This window comes from Meleagris gallopavo, chromosome Z, assembly GCF_000146605.3.
Source record: "Meleagris gallopavo isolate NT-WF06-2002-E0010 breed Aviagen turkey brand Nicholas breeding stock chromosome Z, Turkey_5.1, whole genome shotgun sequence".
NCBI classification, from domain to species: domain Eukaryota; kingdom Metazoa; phylum Chordata; class Aves; order Galliformes; family Phasianidae; genus Meleagris; species Meleagris gallopavo.
Window position 1 is genome coordinate 17,628,706 of NC_015041.2, and position 6,692 is coordinate 17,635,397.

At 37.3% G+C, this 6,692-nt stretch overlaps 2 protein-coding genes across 2 annotated transcripts in view; both read left to right on the plus strand.

Moving 5' to 3' along the window:
• Positions 1-6,692, plus strand: part of LOC104914906 (zinc finger SWIM domain-containing protein 6-like) — a 537,827-nt gene that overhangs the window by 290,181 nt on the left and 240,954 nt on the right. The gene's annotated exons all lie outside the window — the stretch shown is intronic.
• The window catches only part of LOC104914911 (zinc finger SWIM domain-containing protein 6-like), a 490,619-nt gene that overhangs the window by 260,709 nt on the left and 223,218 nt on the right, over positions 1-6,692 (plus strand). The gene's annotated exons all lie outside the window — the stretch shown is intronic.

The following is a 6,692-nucleotide window of genomic DNA, read 5'->3' on the forward strand; positions in this document are numbered from 1 at the left end:
CTATACAGTTTGAACCACTTGGAACATCGAAGGGGTGATCATGATTTTGGGGAGGATCGGCATCCGATCGGGGCGGTATATGTTCAAGGTCTGGATGGGGTATGGTCAAAAGAGCCCCAGCCACTCTTTGTGCTTGGGCGCGGGAACGCGTGTGTGGGAGGTAGTGGCGGCCTGCGCTGGATCCCTGCGAAATGGGTAAAGCCAGCCCCGAGTCCAGCCGAGGCAGTGGCAGACAAGACAGTTTGAAGACGGCGACTGACTACCTATTCTTCCTCTTTGGGCAGCGCACCCCAAGAAGTTGAACATCTCAAGGCTGATCCTGGTTAACACTTCCTTGATAATAGCACGTACAATGGCACCTGCAGAGGCATCACTCTCGATGTTAAGGAAGGCACAACCTGGGAAACTAGTCTTCTTGCCAGACTGATAATCCAGCAACAGAGGAGACCTTGCCCCTGGAGAATCCCCCAGTGACAGACGTTGGGAACGGTTCTACTCAATGACACCCATAGATAAGGACTAATTTTTCAGTGGATCCAGTATATCTGCACCTCTACAAACTATTGTTGTTTTTATGACTGAGGGAAATAATAGTAGAAAGTAGGGGACATGGTAGCATGACACAGGGAGTAGGGAGATGTGGGTGGTACTTGGTGTGAGTGGTACTTGGTACTAAGGTGTGTGGTAGTTACAGGGGGTGGTTCTGGGTGGTACTTGATGGGTCACGGGTTCACGGGGCGGTCACGTGTCAAGGTATATAGGTAGTTGTTATGCAGCAGTAAATTGGCACTTGAGCTACACCCTATAGCGTGCATCTCTTGTGTCCCTGTGCTGGGTGAGTGCAGACGATAAGGGCACTGATAGGGTGTTGTTAGCTGGGCTGGAATTGCGTGGAGGTAAGCAACAGCAATTATTTGGTATTGAATCTGGTCTGATACTGAAAGATTCACTTCCAACCAAATCTTGATTTAGAAAAAAAATGTAATATTTTGTGACAATATTACAGAATTGATGTTACACCTAAAAAAGTTTTATTCCAACTAGGATTTAAATGTCCAAACAAAAGTGTTTTCCTAATGGAAGACAGCTGATAGGACTGTTTCAATCCTGCAGTGTTTTTCAAAACAATATTTTTTAAAGTTGAATGAAATAAAGCTTTCTAGATAAGAAAAGAAAATCTCTTCAGAAGTTATAAACCACGTTTATTCTTGTCTTTTCTTGCAAATTTAGCATTGAAGGCTACTAAACTTTCTCACTGTCTTGTCTCTATTTTCTGTCTACAGAAAACTACTACAACAATCAGAACTTATTAAAAATATGTATATATTTATGGTTTTAGATGCCTTGTGGGATGAACAAATATCTTCATTAGAATGGACAACTATATCATGTATCATATCACTTAATATTTTGCAAAAATTCTGTATTCAAAGACAAGACCAATGATATATTCAAAACAGCTCAGTAAATCAGACAGTAAAATAGAGTGCCCAGCTCAAATCTTGACTCCTTTCTTTGAAAGAAAGTCAAGCTACAATAATTTGAGGCTTTTTGACTTAAGCAGAAAAAAATCTTCACACTTGTCTGTTCTGCAAGCCTTAATTAAAGTAACTCACATGGCTGTTTCCCAAATGAGCCTATTCAAAGATTCCAGAGGAATTTAACCCTTTGTCTAATTCATTCTATATATCTAGTTTTTTTTTCTTTTTGTAAATAAAAAATAAAAATTCAGAGCTTTTATAAGATTTCAAATGCACACTAGTTATATATCAGTATTCTTCCAGTCAGAGCAGTCTGAATATTTACTGTCTCCACTTAAGTGTACATAGTATAGCTTTTTCCATAAAGATTTATACAATTATGCGTTTCCCGAAGCTACATAAGACTCTCTTCACCCTTATTTGGGAAAAAGAAAAAATAAATCTTCACAGAATTGGTTGTGTTGTTTTTTGGTTTTTATATCTATACTTTCTGTCTGCTTCATAATCCACCATCCTTAGATTGAAAGGACAGAAATGGTTTGTTTATTCCTGTTTAACCCGACGTTTAGAATTTCAAGGGTAGTACATACTGGGTAAAAAAATTTAGATCAATTGAAGACATATGAAAAGCTTTATATACATCCTGAAGAACCCAAGCAGTGCTGTATACTTCCATTCAATCAAATTACTAGTCTGAAATAAGTTTATGCATGAGGTAAGCTGACAGATGCAGATGTTTAATATTTGAAGAGGGTAACTGAGTACCTGTGTGAGATCATGAAAAGTAAGCTTCTCTGTCAATTCAGATCAGGCCTTTCTGTGCTATTCTCCCAAATGCAGGAGTGGTGCAGAGCACAGTGGAAACATCCCAGTGATTTTTCATTTAGGATAGTCTACATTCTGTTTATTAATTTCAGTGTACACTGACCCAAGCTGATTCAATTCAGAGCGCCTGCTTTTGCACCTGCTTTTGTTTTTCAGTGCTTAAGAAAGACTTAATAAATTGAATAGAAGAATTGTTTACAAATCTGAATTTTCTACATAACAAAGTGCCTGGCAAAAGCTGATGCACACAAAACAGGCTTTCAAATGAAAAATTCTTAAGACAGTAGAGTCAAGAAGTACTCAAGATCTGGAAAGCACCATAAAATGGCAGTTACACATGCATATTAAAAATATATTTCCATTAGGTTAGAGCCTAATTACATAAGTATATACTACCTAAGGCATCCAATATTGTTTTCGTTTCCATGGAATGAGTGGACAGGAACAACAACAGCATCACACATTTTTGCTCATAAACAATAAATAGGGTTCTTCACGTTAAGATCTTGGCTTTCCTATTCTCAAGTGAATACTAAACATTAAGTTGTCCTCAGTGACATGTTCAAAAAGGGCATGCTGCAACATTTCTGTAACAGCATACTAATAAAATATTTTGATTTCAGGTAAACTTCCATTTTAATAAGTTCTTGTTTTGTCTGTCTAACTGGATATTTTTATAAGATTATGTTCTCTGGCTGCCAGTTTTTTGGATGGTTTGTAATCATCTTTTGCAAAAGGTAAACTTAATAGCTGCTGTTGCTCCAAGCTGATCTCGCCTCCTTGAAGGCAAATATAAATAAATAAATAAATAACATTAGGGGAAAAAAAAAGAAAGCATTAAAAAGCAGTCTCTGTTTCTGAGGTGGATTTTTGCCTTGAAGCCTTACTGTTGAAAAGAGATACAGAATATATTTCTATTAACTACTCCAAAATCTCAGAATATTGTTCTCATCTTAATGTTTTTAATGTTTAAAAAACACCTTCACAGTATCTGTAGTCTCCTGTTTCACAGATGAAAAAAAAAAACAAACTAACAGTATGGGAGTGAAACGACTGTGAAGTTTAGAATCACAGAAACACTGAGGCTGGAAGAGACCTACAGGCATCCAGTCCAACCATCCACCCATCACCAATAGTTCTCACTAAATCATTTACTTCAACACAAAATCCAAACGTTCCTTGAGCACCTCCAGGGTGGCTCCACCACCTCCCTGGGCAGCCCATTCCACTGCCTGATCACTCTTTCAGAGAAGCAGTATTTCTTAAAATCCAGCCTGAGCCTCCCCTAGCACAGCTTGAAGCCATTCCCTCAGGTCCTATCACCAGTTACATGAGAGAAGAGGCCGACCCCCAGCTCACTACAGCCACCCTTCAGGTAGTTACAGAGAGCAATAAGGCCTCCCCTGAGCCTCCTCTATTCCAGACTGAACAATCCCAGCTCCTTCAGCCTCTCCTCATGAGGCCTGTGTTCCAGAAAACTGGTTGAATGAAAAAGGCAGTATCTTTATCTCAGTTTCAAGTGTCGTGCTTCAGTCATTAACACAAGCACAATTGCAGAAGACTCAGCAGAAGCTTTGACAGTGTTATTATTGCATATTCACATCTACTGTCTAAGTGGATAGAACTACTTAGGGAGCCGGTTCATGTTACTCAGAAAATTGTGTTCAAACAAGGCAAAGATTTTACAATACAGTAAACGATCCTCATACATAGAGAGGTATTTAAGAAGTCACACCTAACTACAACACATTATCCAACTCTAACTAGCAGAAATACATTTTATAAAATAAAATTTCAAGGGCTTTGAAAAGAAGAACTTTACTTCTTTTCTTTGATCATGTGCCTTGAAAAATGTCACAAGGCTGACCTCTGCTGGGTCATAAATTACCAAGCATCTAAAGGGCAGTAACTTTACATATTAGTTACCAAGGATCCCAAAATACTTTGCATATATGCCAGCATCAAAAGGCCATTTACTTCAACAGTGTCTCATAACAATAAAGCTAATATTCTGAATGTCATTGTAGTAGATAAGAAACTGATAAACTCATCATCTCACCACTGTATGAATACAAAATTAGCTTCAGAATAGAACAACTGCTTTTGGTGAGATCAAATTTACAAATTAATGCTGCACATCAGATTTGAAACCACATAGCATATCTTAGTTATGCACAAGGCCAGACCCTCATGCAAATAAGCACTTAAGGCACTTAGACAAGAAAAGAAAGGGTAAATTTGCAAACATGTAAATATATTACATTATGCCTTTTTTTCACCTTCAGAGTCTGTCTAGAAGTGCCAAGGTCAGTCCATTCTCTCTTCAGCAGGAGAGCTCAAGAAACACTGCTTCTCTCACATTCATTGTTGAAGTTTTAGAGAGCCTTGCGGTGATTTCAAACCACAATCATAGAAAAAAACCTTTACAAGAACTAGCTATAGACAGCTCTACGTTAGTGCTAAGGCAAGAGAAATTTTCAGTTATTTTGGATGTTTTGAGCTGTTTTTCCTAGGTGTGACCTTGATCAATTCAGCACCATGTAATTCCAGGCTGAAAAATTCAAGACTAAGACATACATTTTAGAATACTTACATAGATAATAAAGCAACTACTCTATTACTAGAATTCATACCAGCCATCAGATCGTATTTCTATGGATCCTATCCTCTCTCTAATTTCCAGGCAGAAATCCTGCAGTACATAGAGACATACCTCACCCTCCCTGACCAGTGTTAGGAAGAACATAGCTGATTTTCATTATCCCCAGATGCAGCTGTCCCATCAAAACATTGGAGATGATCCCATTTTGCCTATATTCATCAGCTTTGTCTGGAAAAAAAAAATAGAGTTAAATATACTGTTTTCTTTAGTTGCTTTAAATAAAATTTAAAAAAACACAGAGAAATGACAAATAACATCACCTACTGAATATCAAATCACTTAGTGAAGCCAATAAATATGAACAGATGGGCAACTTTTGTTAAAATCCAGAGCATACAGACTGAGGGGATTTTGTCCAGTCTTCTATATGTTAAGTCATCATGCTGCTTCTCTGCTCACTCTGCTCTGAGCTCAGTGACCTTGGTTTCAGCAAATATCCAAATATCCACCAAAAAAAGACACTTCTGAAAACGTCAAGAAAAGATAAAATTCACTACATTCCCATCATTCCGTACCCTCAATGACATTAAAAAAGCCCTCTATATTTAAACATATCCAGCTCAACTTTCCAACTACAGCGTAATACTCCCGTCTCAACTCACACCGTTATTGCTTACCAAAATATGTACTTCCTTATGTAAATGTACTTCCACGAGCTAATCAGGTGACTTCCTGTTCTTGTTTCTCATAATTGAAAAGACTGAAGTAATACAAACTCTGAGTTTAAGGAAAGTAATTTTGAATTCTCATTTTCCATCATCTATAGTTTTATAAAAATCTGCAAATCCTGCAATGTTTCAGTATCAGTCACTCAGTACTGAGCAGAGGTCACACAAGAGATGAGTCAGCTGATTTTATGTAACCACCTAATTTAGACCTTAAAGAATCACGTTAGCCCTCTGCCTCAGCATATTGGGAAGCCTTTTTCACTGTAGGAGGAAACTCATAGAACTGTAGTTTTTCAGAGCACAGTCTTTCCTCCTCTCTTTTCTTTTTCAAATGACCTACATTCCCTGCTCTTTGATGTAAGTTTAGATGTGACCATGTATGAATTCATTTTTAATCTGCACAGTTCCTTTTTGATGTCTTGATTATTACTGAGCATTCTGAAAACAGAGAAGGCGACCTAGTGATACCAACAGTGATTTTTTTTTTTTTAACGTTCATTTTCACATTTTCAGTGAAAATGTTGACAGGAAAATGCAGTACGGTTTTTCTGAAAAAATCCATAAAGTGCATCTCCATCTTGTACTTACATTTATGCAGTTCTTAATCACTTAACTATTACTGACTAATGTCTGTATTCGGCCAGAAGCCATTAAAAGTAATGCCATAAGAAGCCTAATATAGCCACAATTTTCAACCATATATGTAACTCCATCAGTACTTCCAAGGAATTCATCACTAACAAAACTACATTACCATACAACAAGTGTACTTTCAGTGAGAAATTAAAAACAACATACTGAATAATAATTACCTATATTATTCTGCATCAAATTTTTCCCACTAAAATTTTGCATCAAGTTTTCCACTCTTCTGCAAGGGTTTGCTATCAGTAATATGTTATTACTTATTTGGTCTTAGCATACACACACACACAAAACAAAATCACAGAAACTTCTACTGAAAGTTTCTGATTCTTTTCCAAAAAGCCCAAGAGCTACAAATAATGGCATTGCAATAGAAACTTTAGCACTAAGGAGTTAAATTTAGACTATGAT